This window comes from Mytilus trossulus, chromosome 12 (assembly GCF_036588685.1).
Source record: "Mytilus trossulus isolate FHL-02 chromosome 12, PNRI_Mtr1.1.1.hap1, whole genome shotgun sequence".
NCBI lineage: Eukaryota > Metazoa > Mollusca > Bivalvia > Mytilida > Mytilidae > Mytilus > Mytilus trossulus.
This window is the reverse complement of record NC_086384.1, coordinates 43,605,571-43,620,178: the sequence shown is the minus strand read 5'-3', so window position 1 is coordinate 43,620,178 and position 14,608 is coordinate 43,605,571. Positions and strand designations below refer to the sequence as shown.

General features: G+C 31.3%; 1 protein-coding gene across 1 annotated transcript in view; it reads left to right on the top strand.

Annotated features, from left to right (window-relative positions):
- The first annotated feature begins 261 nt into the window (after positions 1-261).
- Positions 262-14,608, top strand: part of LOC134692161 (globin-like) — a 29,075-nt gene continuing 14,728 nt past the window's right edge. The window contains exon 1 of the mRNA XM_063552604.1: positions 262-315. The gene's annotated coding sequence lies outside the window, so the exon portion shown is untranslated. The remainder of the gene's footprint in view (positions 316-14,608) is intronic.

Below are 14,608 nucleotides of genomic sequence, written 5' to 3'. Positions count from 1 at the left end.
TAAATATGATAATGGTAAAAAATCGAACAACATTTTAATTTCACATAATAAAATGTCTTTAAAATAAACATTTCAACCTAATTAAACTTGAAATGGCCAGCCATTTAAGTGCTTTAATTGCTCAAAAGAGTTGCAATGGGTTAAAGTTCATAATATTTAACAAGTTGTAAGAAAGGGAAGTTACTTTGACAGGTGTGAACTCTTTCATAATAAGGTGATAACGTGTGGATTTAAACTATTTATTGAGACGTATTACGGAATGGAAGACTTTACTATTATGTATTTTCATTGAAAAGCAGGACTTCCGAAAGGCAGGTAGGTGATAATGATAAGATAAATACACTGCGTCTAAAAATACTATTTGAATTCTAGATATTACATCTGGAAACAACCGTATCTCTCGGCACTCGTTCGATTAACCGTTTTATTTCAATTTTTTTTATTCATTTTTTTTGTGTAAAAGATTGTCACAGATGTCGCGTTCACTAGTTTAATATAAAATCTCTTAAAAATTCGCTATCGAGTACAAACACAACCTAGCAAAGTTAAGTTTCGATTATCACATACAATGAAATTGACTTTATAATACGGTATGGGTTTGGCTCATTGTTAAAGGCCGTACAATGTCAAATATTTTAATCAAAATCCTCTTCATTTTTTCTCTAATGGATTGTTGTCTCGTTGTAAATCATATCACATCCCATATCCTTTTTGATAGTCAAAAGTTAACTATATAACTGTTTTTCTTGAACGTGTCAATTTTTTTAATGTATGTTGCATTGTCGTTTTTTGTTGCACTTCAGTGTTTCTGTTGTTCCGTTGTTTTCCTCTAAATAGACTTATAGATAATGTGTTTCACTCGGTTTTAGTTTGTAACCCGAGGCTTAGTTTTCTCTCAATCGATTTATGACTTTTGAACCGCGGTATACTATTGTTGCCTTTATTATATATCTTTATTCTCATAAACCAAAGTACAATGGTACAGAGACATATACAAATAAATTAACATAGTATAAATTTTAAATACAAATGTAAAATAGAGACATAAAGTGATTACCCAGGAGATTCTAGGCATTTAATAATAATTCTTATAAACTTGCACAGATTGTTTAGTTCAGACGGGTTGCTACTATTCATTAGACTTTGAAATTTTAAAATATTTGGTCTGTTTATAAAATGATGCTTTAGTAGCTGTTGTCTACTATCGTTTATTGTCGAGCATTTTAAAATATAATGGAACTCGTCGCCAATGTCACCGGAATTGCACAAAGTACAAATACGATTTTCTCTTTGAATGTTTTTCCATCTACCAATTTCGATAGGAATTTTTGTGTTCAGCGTTCTAAATCTACAAAAAGAAGCAATATTTTTGTCATCTAAAATATCAAAGTAGGTTTCGAAATTTATACTATTTTTGAATAATTTATAATTGAGAGCTTTTGGAGAATTCTGTACAGTAGCATACCATGTCTGTCTGAACTGGTCAGTTAATCTTAATTTAACAGTATCATACAACCAGTTTTTACTTATAAAATATTTAGAGTTCCATATATTTGATAGTCCACAGTTATCAAGCACAGATTTTACATTCTTACACCAAGCTATATTTCCATTATAACTACCAGTAGCAAGATTGTATAGAATTACAGGAAGTTTCTTATTTTCCCCAGTTACAAGCTTTTCCCAATAATTTATAGTACGTAATTTAATAAAAATATCAAGTGGGAATCGGCCAAGTTCCCCATATATCATATAATCAGGCGTGGATTTTTTAAGATTAAGCAGTAATTTACAAAATTTTAGATGAACACGTTCTATAACAGAGGTGTTACCCATTCCCCAGACTTCACACCCGTATAATAATATAGGCTTAACTACTTTGTCAAATAATTCTAGTTGACATTTAATATTCAAATTATGTAATCTCCCCTTTTTTAGAATATCGTACATAGCCCTTGTTGCTTTATCAGCCTGTGCCTTTTTTGCTTTTGTGAAACTTCCTGTTCTAGAAAATAATACACCAAGATATGTAAATTCTTCAACAATATCTAACTCAATATCAGCATATTTAAAACTAACATTTTGTAGTGGTCTACCTTTAGAAAAAATTACTATTTTGCTTTTCGGAACATTGACTTTTAATTTCCATGTTTCACAATATTCCTTTAAAGCGTCTAATTGTTTTTGTAGATCTGCTTGTGTTTCTGACAAAAGTACAGTGTCGTCTGCGTACAATACAACAAACAGTTTTAAATACATACAAAGCTCGTTCTCTATTTGATCTGATAAAGATTTCAAACCATTTATATTTTTGTTCTGAAAAAAGCTTTCTAAATCATTTAAATAAATAGAAAAAAGTATGGGAGATAAATTTTCTCCCTGTCTTACACCTACATTACATGGAAAGTAGTCTGAATATTCCCCATCACTAAAAATTCGTGATTTCACATTTTTATACATATTAAATATAGTGTTATACATCTTCCCATTCACTGTATGTAAAATGAGTTTTGACCAAAGACCAGATCTCCAAACTGTATCGAAAGCTTTAGCAAAATCAATAAAAGCACAAAAAAGTTTTGTCTTTTTTTGTCTCAGTAATTCAAATAAAATATGCAGAGTAAATATACTGTCTATAGTGGAATATCCCTTTCTGAAACCAAACTGGTTTTCATTTAACAACATATATTCTTCCAAAAAGTTACTCAGTCTTAAATTCAAAATTGACGTAAAAAGTTTACCCATACAGCTTAATATAGTTATTGGTCTGTAGTTTTGGGGATCTGACTGGTCACCTTTGTTTTTATAAAAAGGTATAACATTACCAACAAGCCAAAGTTCAGGCACTTTTCCAGTATCAAATACAATATTAAACAGTTTTACATAGATTGGCATAAAAATCTGAGTGGTGCTCTTAATATATTCATTAGTGACGAAGTCATCGCCACAAGCTTTGCCATTCTTGAGATTTTTGATGCATTTAAAAATTTCATTTTCCGTAATAGAACTGTTTAATAACAAATTAAGTTCGTTATTTTCATCTATAATAGTTACATCACCAGCGTCAGGATCTGACGAATTTAAATTTTTGAAAAATTCAAAAAGTACATCAACAGGAATATTATTCTTTTTTCTTTCTTTATACGAGTTTAATATCTTCCAAAATTCTTTAGAATTACTATTTCTTAAATTATTCATCTTTTTTCTCATGGCTTTTTTATGCTTATTAATAGAAATGTTCATTTGCCTCTTATATTCACGTTCTGTATGCTTCATCTCTTCTCTTTTTAAACATGTTTTATTGTATTTATATCTTCTTTTTGAAATTCGAAAGCACCGCCTTTTTTCCCAACATATTTGGTCAAACCAAGGTTTAATAACTTTTTTTCGACATTTGTTTTCATGTCGTTTATAAGTGAAAGATCCAAACACCTTTTCGGCTGAATCCAGCATTAAACCATTTACAGATTCAACTATTTTATTAATATTTTCTTGAGCCAGTATACTGGTATTCAACATAGTTAAATCATTATTTGACATGCTTTATTATGTTGTAGTTTTGATAGTAGACTTTCATGGTTGCGTTATACATAATGGCTTTGACGTCAGTTGAATCAGTGATGTTGTGTTCTCTTTTGTTTCTGATTTGGGATTTGTTTTGTTTTTTTCGCTGTTATGTTGTTGTTGTTTTTTAATAGCACAATTTTACCAATTTGGTTTCATAATTACACTACTTTAAAGGGAAACTTCGCAAAAAAATCAAAAATTGATATTATGTCCATTCTGTATTAAAATGCTCAAATTTATAAATATTAAAGTTTTATTCCGCTAGATAAGAGATCACCATCGATTCTAAATTTTGAGTATCAGTTATCTTCGTTCCGCCATTTTGTTATCTTGTCAAAAAAAAAATCACGATATGTCTATAAACCACAAAGAAACAAAACTACAGTAACCGATGTAGTCGTAATAACGTGTCGATATCTTGTCAATCGTACGGTTGTTTTATCTGACTAACTAACTTGATACGGAAAATGTTCTTATTTTTTTAATAACCATATAGTCTGTTATTTTTAAACTGTTAATATTGGAATTAGTTAAAAAGTCAAAGTTCAAATCATAGATAAGTGTTCCGTGAAAATTGTTTTCGAAAATCTAATTCGTTCATAATTCAAGTAATATACTTTATTCAAATAAATTAGGATCTTCGCTCCACTGATCACCCGCATGGCTTAAGGTATTACTCCCAAAGGTATTGTGAGGGGTGTAAGGTGACACGTCCAGGTATTCAAGCGATTTCCTGTCGGACTTGCAAGTTCATGCATCGTTTCACTTCTGTAGGTATTGATCAGTATACACGGCCGATAACTTATAAATTTCCATTTTGAACTATCAGGTGCATGTATAATATACATCTCTGTCTTGCGTGTCCGAAAGTGATATAATATACTAGTCATTACTTAACTCATACGCTTGTTTATAAATAAAATTTCTGGTGTAAAGAATATTATTTTAAAAAAAAAAATGATACCAAAAAAAAAAATACAAAAAAAAATTGAAGATATACAAATATACGTATTTTTTCCAAGGGTTAGTTTGGGAAAATCAGAGACATATAATTGTATTATATGTCTCTGGGAAAATGTAATATTTACTCGTTGTCAATAGTAAAGGACATAGTTGGATCATTCCAGAAATGTTGATTAAAAAAAAATGTGCGCACTTGTCGACGATTCGTTTATACGCCCGGATATAAAGTTACGGAACTATACATGTATACATTGAACATAAGAAAGAAACATACATTTTGTGCAAATTGGGGTAAAAGTTTTGTAAATAGACTAGTCCACGTATACCAACAGTATGTAATCATCCAATTCGATAGACTATTGTATACCAAAAGAAGAAGAAGAAGAGGACCAATTTGATTTAAATACAGGTCGATCTATAACTTGCTTTGGTTCATCGAAGTTATGAACATAGTAAAATCACAGATTTATATATCAATTAGATTGTTCTCGAATAAAGAAAGAAATTCGTCATCACCACAATTGTTCCGACATATGCAACTGGACGTACACTAATAATCCCCGAGGGATGTGAATATTTTCTAGGAAAGCTATTGAGTATTAAAGTTTCAACTCATTTTCGGGATTTATTTTCTTTCTTGATATTCAATGACAGCAAATTTAAAGAATAAACTGCTTGTCAGATATTTGACCGCTTTAGGGGTATTCTTGCCAGTTGAACAGACTTATAATTGCATAAAAAAATAGGGAAAGATGACATTAAATTCGTTGTCTTTTGTTTTTAAACATCTTTGGTCAAATAGTTATTAAGTATTATACGTTGTGAGACAAAGACTATTTTAATAAGGACGTCCCCGATTATGATTAAATTTGGTTGACTTTTTTCACACTTGTCTTGATAAAGAATATCTATTCGTAATTTTTCGATTCCATTCCAAGAAGACCTTAAATTTGCTGTCAATTTTTTTAAAACTTCTCAAGTACAAAAGTATTTTTTCTTTATTCGTTCATATTATATTCCGCTTCGGTAGAGTTATCTTCAGTGAGTTCCAGTTATTAATTTATACGTGGCTTTTAAAAAGTCTAAATCTAAGTGTTCTCATTCATTTATTTGCCTAATAAAGACAAATAAAAGTACTTTGGTAAAGCTATTTATAATTTCTAAGTTCTCCTTTTTATTAGACATCAATCAAGGACAAAAGGTGTAAATCATTTCAATCGGACATATGAATTAAGTTTCCCGTCTTTAACCGAAAATTGTGTATTTCTTAGTAAATTAACTTATTTGAATTCAAATAAATAATAGCACCAAATATAATTAAATAATTCCACGGCGATCAATTTTTTATTTGTCACCAACTTGAATATATATTTTAAATATGTGTATTGAATGGTCCCTTGTCTTATAATTTACTGATCCGAATAGACAGTCACACGTGGCAAGGTGTGCCCGAAAGGCGTGGTTGAATACCGAAGTGCAAATAACAATTTACCTTTCAACAAGCCATCTACGAGCATTGCCTCAGAACCGTGAATACACACATCGTATCAACCAAGTCATAGCAGAGATAGTAAAAGGTCAATAAGAGTACACCAACATATTGTCTTTACAGATTATTGTACTTTACTTTGTTCACCTTATCAGTCCGAAAATACATTAATTAAAAATAAATTTATAACTTTTTGTGTTGTCTACAAAAATAATTCGAATATATACGTTTAACATAGAAAATTTATCTCATGAATATGTACAATTGAACGTCTGTGCGTTTTATCTTCTTTTTATCGGATGGTTATTAGATAAAGCATAAGTCATCGGCGCGCTTACGATTACGTTAAAATTTGATTAAAAACCAAGACTTTTAATGATTGTATTTTAAATCCCGGCATGCAAATACCAGGAGAAAACGTCACGACCTACAGGAAGTAGTTAATATTTTTTCATTAAATATTGAATTTCTCCTTTATTACTGCACATATAGCGATAAAACTTTGTGAATATATATATTATGTCATAATGAACATATTTAAACCATAAGTAAAAAATCGTGAATTTTCCCTTTAAGATTGTGGTAATGCTATATTGATACAGTAAAAAATACAAATAGTTCTGTTTCGTCATTTTCTTCGATTGCTCTCTCTTTGAAATGCAGCAATATGTTATAAAATGAGCAAGGCGTTTGATGTAGGTTCATTGCTGTATTGCTGTTAAATTCTGTGTTATTTGGTCATTTGAGACGGGTTTTGTCTCATTGTCAATCATACCACATCTTCTTTTTTACATGTAATCTTATAATATTAAAGATATAAAGTTTCCCTATTTTTATGAACGGGATGTGTCAAAATATTTGTTTTTAAAATACTACAAGGTTGCTAATTTGAATTAACACCAAAAGAGCAAAACATCCGCTCAAACAGATAGAGTCATTAAACATGTGAAGTTTATAAAACAAAATAAGACAATCCATCACACATTTTGTTTGAAGGACATATAAACAAAATGGTGTATGTAGTTGTCTTTAATTGTTAACTTACCATATAAATAGTAAATCTTTTGTTATTTCTAACCAAGTTGAATGAAATATGAAAATAAGCTGTAAAACAAAGATGTAGTGCCGTTTTTTATTTCAATGAAAGTAGTATATATATTTTAACTGTTAAACTAAATAGGATCCGATCCTTATTTGTTCGGTGATGTTGTTACTAAAGCCCGTAAATTCAAATAACATCCATGTAAACTTATTGATTCTTGGGGGGGGGAATTGAAATGTTATAAATGTAACATTGTGGGTGAATGGGGTACCATTAAAAACTAAAAGTCCATTAAAAGCGGCACTTATCATTGGTTTTTTTATCAAATGTTAACATTATATCTCTGTCCAAATGGCATGCCTAAGCTTATATAGATCTGCTAAAATATTTGAAATTCTTGTTTTTCATTGTTTTTTTTTTTTTTATTATTTCGACTCTAATGACAGCTTTTAATTTGTGTTCGAAAACAAGGGAGGAAAATCCAACGGGTATAAAAAATGAAGAAAAACGCACCGTGAACGCCATTGCCAAAAATGATAAAGAAGAACAATCAAAAGCAAAATATTCAAATCCCCCTATAAAAATAAAAAGTTATAACACAACAAAAAGTAATATCTTATTCAATCTAATTTGATAAACGTTTTTCTTGTGACAATGACAATGCATATTTGAGAACACCAAATCAATAATGTCGATTTTCAACACCTGTAGACTATGATTGCATAAACGAGATTGTATTTTTAACAGTTTGAAGTAGGGTGAATTATCCATGATATATTCAACAATAATATGCACGCACTGACATACAATGTAAGATATACAACCCCTTGCTTTCTATGTTAAATTCTTCAATTTCCAACATACTTGGTGATTTTGTCCTAATTTAGATAAATTGACAGTCATTGCATATCAGCACAATCATACCTTAAGGCTAGCTTGTGCTTAACTAATCAATATCTAACTGCATGTAAGAACGAGCTGGTTCCTGGAAGTTTCTAAAGTACAAAAACAGGTAGCTTCTTCTGATCTGTGAAATATGCAAAAAAGCCTTTCCATTTTATTTGCATACCCAATTTTATTATCAAAATAAACTTTACTTGTATGAATTGTTATTTGGATGGAGAGTTGTCTCATTGGCAGTCATACCACATCTTCCTATATCTATTTAAACAGAGGTGCAATATTTATCATAGGTTCTAAAGCTTTCATTTCATACCAAAATCCTTCAAATGTTTCAAAGTTTTACTATGCGAAGGAACTATTTTGTTTGCAATATGTACCAGTTTCGGACAGGGTCCGAAAAGTGGTTCAAAATGTATGTATACCATTTAAGGTTATGTCAAATGATTTTTATCAATACGATAACACAAACGGTAGTTTTGTCTGATATTACATTAATGGAAGATAAACAATGGAAATAACCCCCGACACGAAGTACGTTATCTTGAATTCAAGTAAGAACAATGTAGAGGATTAAATATTTATCCATTAACTAGGTCATTACACTGAGCAACCAAAAACTGGTACATCTACTTCATCTGACCTCAGGTGGATATTTGTCTAATTGTCAATCATACCACATATAATCTCTATGCGTTTATTTAGCAGCAGGTGAACCAGAGGCGGATTTAGGGGGGCAGGGGGCCCGACCCCCCCCCCCCCCCCTTTTTGGGAAAAATGTGGTTGCTTATATAGGGAATCACTGAAGCGTGACTGGAGCGGGCCCCCTCTTAGGTCAGTCAGTGGACCCCCACTTATGAAAATTCCTGGATCCGCCACTGGGAACTCCTGTGTCTATACTGAAGATAATGTAAATAACAGATATGGGATATGATACTGTAATTAATTGATACAGCAAACAAACGATACACAAATCACAAATTCATCTGGAGATTGAGGATATGCATCAATGAGAAAAAGGAATTGTATACATGTATTTAAAATATACAACTCCTTGATGAGACAACAACCGCTAGACAAATAAACAAACAATATAAATATACATCCCTGCCGATTCGAGATTTTCCGCTCGCTGTGTTGAAGACCCATTGGTGGCCTTTTGTTGTTTTCTGCTTTTGAATCGGATGGTTGTGTGTTTGACACATTCCCCGTTTCCATTCCTAATTATATAAGGATTGCATTTGAGGGGTTTCAGGGTATACATTGACGAGACAACAACCCAGCAACACTGAAAACCAAAAGACATACATTTAATGATTGAAATACAGGAGATGCGGTATACATCAATCTAACAAAACTAAAAACACCAGAGAAATCTGAAAAATTTGACAAAGGAGACGAAGGACATACGTCGATGGCCCAAAGACACAAAAAAACAAAAGACTAAATTAAGAAACTGATGAATTGAGATGCAGGCAATGATAAAGTAAACGCGGGTGTACATCAATGAAACAGCAAAACCATGAAAACCAAATGTCATTTGATAATTGAATTGTTGGAGAAGTAGGATACCAGTCAATGAAACAACAATCCAAATGATTAAAATCAAGAGGCGGCTCACATACAATTATAAACAATATAAAAGTTTCTGCACCAGCTCCAGACTGTCCAATCGTTCAGTGAATAGTGTTTGTAAATTCCGTTCAATGTCATGGGTTTTTTTCACATAACATTTAAAAACAATGATCGTTGTCCAATGTATACATGACCTCTGTCAATATATCTGCTTGGGTTCCCTCGTATGTTAAGGAATTTCATTGATTGTTCAATCATAACTTTGATAGTTATTATCTGTAAATTGGTCTAACTAAATACCTAATTGCTGTTATCTGGTGGCATCATGTTGTGTGTTTCATATACGCTGATAGACAGCGAGTCTAACAAACACAACAGTTATAAAAGCATACGATACAGTTATAATCCCACGGTTATTTTTAACGAAAATTTGCATACGACCTTTTTTTATTTAAACAATTCAAATATGTAAGCAGAAACTAGATGTGCTAGCTACTTTTTTCCAGATATATATCGACAAAACAGTTGACATTAACAAATTTTAAAATATAAAATACGTATCAATAGCAAAAATAATATTTGACATCAAATTATGATTTGAATGAGATCTAATTAAGCATTTTGGATTTTATTATGCTAAAATAGTCGTTGATCTTTTTATAAATCTGCTTCCATTTTCATCGAAGTATATTGATATCGACATGGTGTCTCAAATATTTTTGTTAAATTACACTCATTTGTCATGTTCGTCCTTTTCATCACTGAAACAAGTGTGGTACAATATTTATGTACATTTGGCGTAAATAAAAAAATGCAGCCTATATATTTTTCCGTGAAAATTCAATTCAGATTTTGTTTATGCAAAATGAATGAGCAAACTAGATATAAATAAACCTTTCAACCTCATTCGAAGCGAAACGACCAGCAATTTCATAAGTGCTATTATTGTCACAGGGCAAATTGGGATAAAGTGTATACACTTTTATCAATTGTGATAACCATTGTATTATACGTAGTGAATTATATCATTGAGGGTGATAAAACGAAGATTTAATCTATTTTATGAAGCGTGTGATGTGTATTAGACAAAATTCACCGACCGAATTACTCATTTATAGTAACACTCGAATTGCATTTTGACCAATCGGTATATGCTGAACAAGGTGAATAAATATTGTTGATAAATTTTGTTATGTTAACGTCCAGTGACAAGTACTACATGCATGTATAGAGAACTACGTTATTAGATAAAGCGCATATAATGCAAACTAGTCTGCATGGTGCTGTAATTTGTCAAATATATAAAGATAAAGCAGTGGATGTCCCAGGTTGACTCTCTAACTGACCCATAACAAATAAAACACATATTGGGCACTTTGTTTCTTTTCACATGCTTGGGTCTGCTGCAGATAGCTGAAAAATTATAATCTTTGGTTTTTTATACAGATTTATACAGTATCTTTTAAGTTGATGGCTATTGTATAGTAGTCCATGATGTTATCTGCTCTATGGTCGGGTTGTTGTCGCTTTGACACATTCCCCATTTCCTTTCTCAATTTCATATCTCAAGAGTACATTACTAAGTTAGGGTAGTGAGAAAAGCTGGTATATAAAAGTTTTTGTTTTCAACGCTCACAAAGTGTCTTTTTGTGTATTTTTCAACAAACAATCAGCTTTTCACTAGGTGCCAAAGGTGCCCCTCTTTTTGCCGATTTGATCCTTTATTCATATGAGGCTGCTTTCATACATGGAATTCTTAGAAAGAAAGCAAATAAGTTAGAATTATCCTTTATTAAACTTAACTTTCCGCTATATTGATAATGTTCTCTTCGTTGAGGATGCCATCAAGATTTACTTGACCGTTATGGAATATCCATTTCACAGATGATGGCGGATATTTTCCTAATGTCGTAAGACAATCCCGTCCCCTTTTCCCGAATGTGACCTTCTGAATAAGACTTACAATGTATTGCCGGGTTTGTACTAACATGAGCAACCCGACGGGGTACCACATGTGGAGCAGAATATGCTAACCCTTCCGGAGCATCTGAGCTCACCCCAAGTTTTGGTGGGGTTTTGTTGCTCAGTCTTAAGATTTCTATTACGTGTTTTGTGTACTTTTATTAGCCTGTTGATTTTTTTTATTGTTTAGTCATGGCGTTGATAATTTTTTTCGACTGATGAGTTTGGATGTCCCTCTGGTATCTTTCACCTCTCTTTCTTTTTAAAGAGATGACGATCTATGTACGCGCGTGTGGCGTATATACTAAATTTAGTCCTGGTATCTATGATGAGTTTATTTATATATTCGCACACTGTCTTTATACGGTAAAGTGATGATGGTTGATGTGTTTATATCTTTACACATTGTATCTATCCTCGCGGTATAGTGGTGATGGCATGGTATTCTGTAGACTTTATTTTATGTATTCTATGTATTCACTGAATATATAAAATAAAGTCTACAGAAAATCACCGAGTATATTTTCACAGTATGCTAATGACGATAGCTGGTACATGTATTTTTATATATTCACAAAGTGTATTTTTTATCATTTATGGAAAGTGTTGATGGTCTTCATTTCCATATTTACAAAGTGTCTTTTTACGATTTTAGGCTGTTGGCTAGCTGTAGATATAGGCTTTGAAGTTTGTTTATTCTATAAATGTCTCGATAATAGATATTTAGCCTTGAATTTATGCCTTGAACAATTGACTATTAAATTTCAAGATTTACTATACATTGTAACACAATTTTAAATGGTCTCCTTACTTCAGGAGACTCTCTACGGAGAAAATTAAGTGAGTCTGACAGATTTCAATTTTCTCATTTTGATAGGTTTTTCACTTTTGATACAGTTAAATTTGATATCTTACTTTGTAATTACGTTACCCATAAAAACGACGCATTAGTAAGCAAGAATTATTAAGAAAATTGTCACTTAATATTAAAAAAAAAATGATAGATTAACATGCAAGAATTATCATGAAATTTGTCACTTAATATCGAAAAAAACCTAACCAGATTTTGATTATGCAAAATAAATTAATTGAAGAGATTAGAAAGCAATGATAGTAACTAATTTAAAATGAAATAGCCAGCAATTTAACAAGTGTTATTAATGTCAGTGGCCTCATTGGAGGGTTAAAGTGTATACAAGTTTATCAATTGTGATAACCATTTTATTATACGTAGTGAATTATTTCATTAAGGGTGATAAAACGAAGATTTAATCTATTTTATGAAGCGTGTGATGTGTATTCGACAAAAATCTACAAACCGAATTACTCATAAACCGAACCACCTGGTAAATCTGTGAATAACAAGACAGGTAGGTGATAATAAAGTTTAGATTTGATATTCGTAATAAGTATACTAGCTTTATTGTCGGATCATGATTGCTCGGTTGTATCTTTTGTTTTACTTTTTTCTGTAATAAAGCAGCATTGTAATTCACAAATGATTTTTTATATCGTAATAGGAACTACATGTAGCTTTATTATTGTATCATGCTTGCTCAGTTGTATCTTTTTTTATCATTTTTTTCTGTGACAATGCAACGTTATAATTCACAGAGGACTTTTAGCAAACGATTTGTTATTTGTAATAAGTATACTAAGTGTATTGTTGTATCATGATTGCTCGGTTGTATCTTTTTTATGATTTTTTCTGTGACAATGCAACATTGTAATTCACAGAGGACTTTTAGCAAACAATTTGTTATTCGTAATAAGTATACTAAGTTTATGTTCTATCATAATAGCCCGGTTTTTTTTCAAGTTTACATTTTTTTCCTGTAACAATTCAACATTGTAATTCACAGAGAATATATATCGAATAATTGACAGACAAGTAATAGTTTAATAATTGTATTAGCTTATGAAAATAACACCGTATTACTTACGTGCTTTCGAAGCGTTATCGTGATTTGTCTCCACCCGGAACTTTCAATGCCGTATATAGCAATACGTTATTATAATAACCATAATAATGTAAAAAGAGAACTTACAATTTATTAGAAGTCAACTTCGCCTAAAAGTGTTAGAACCATTGATATTAGCCATTTTTATCATTGTAAACGCTACATGTGTTTAACATGTGTTGAAATAGATAGTGTTTCCAGTTTGATTTACTAAATATTAATGGTTGCTGAATTCGTTTGTTTCATTAATTTAATCAAAGCGCGAAAGCGCTGTAAAGGCAGTTAATTACAGGTTGTGTTTATTTCTAGTCCAGTTATATCATTATCTTCCATAGAACAGAGGTGGTTTGTAGAATTTAAGATTTAGAGTTCTTTTGTACCTAGTTCACCTATATCTATAGTCTACTGTTTACAGTATATTTTCTGTGCCTCGCCATGAAATGCATTTTTAGCCATGGCCTTGTCAGTTTGCTTTAAATTTATGAGTTTGACTTTCCCTTTGGTGTCTTTCGTCCCTCTACTTTAGACATATAAGAATTTTTCCTTTTCAATATAAATAGACTATTTTTAATTATTGATTGTATACGCATATTCTATGACTCCCATAAAAAATAGTTCAAAAAGATTGACTAGTCTCTGTACTGTGTGTATAGCAAGAACATCAAGTATCATAATGGTAAATGTACATAGTAACATGTCAACTTTTTTGATGACCATACCTGCCAACTGTCAGTATTTGCAGAGTATTTCCCCCATCGAGCTCGAGGCTCCCAAATGGAAATTTTGTAAGAGCAATTTTGTCGACTATTTAAAGAAAACAATTAATTCAACAATGGCTATAAGCTTGTTAATGCAAGAAGAAGCCAAAAACCACATTAGAATATATTTGAAGGGAATCCATGACAATCGCCCCATTAGCAAATAGCCCTACTTTTTCACTAACTCGCCCCACTTTAAAAAAAAACTGACCCAACCTGGATTACCAAATCGCCCCACTTGTGAACTGTGTTAAATCCCGTTAATATTACTCTATTCTGTGTAGATTAGTTTTCATTAAAGTGGTGCAAGTTTTTATTTTTAATTATATATATATATATTTATCTAAAAATTACCGTTTTTTTATAAGTAGGGTGAGTTGGCAGGAGTAAT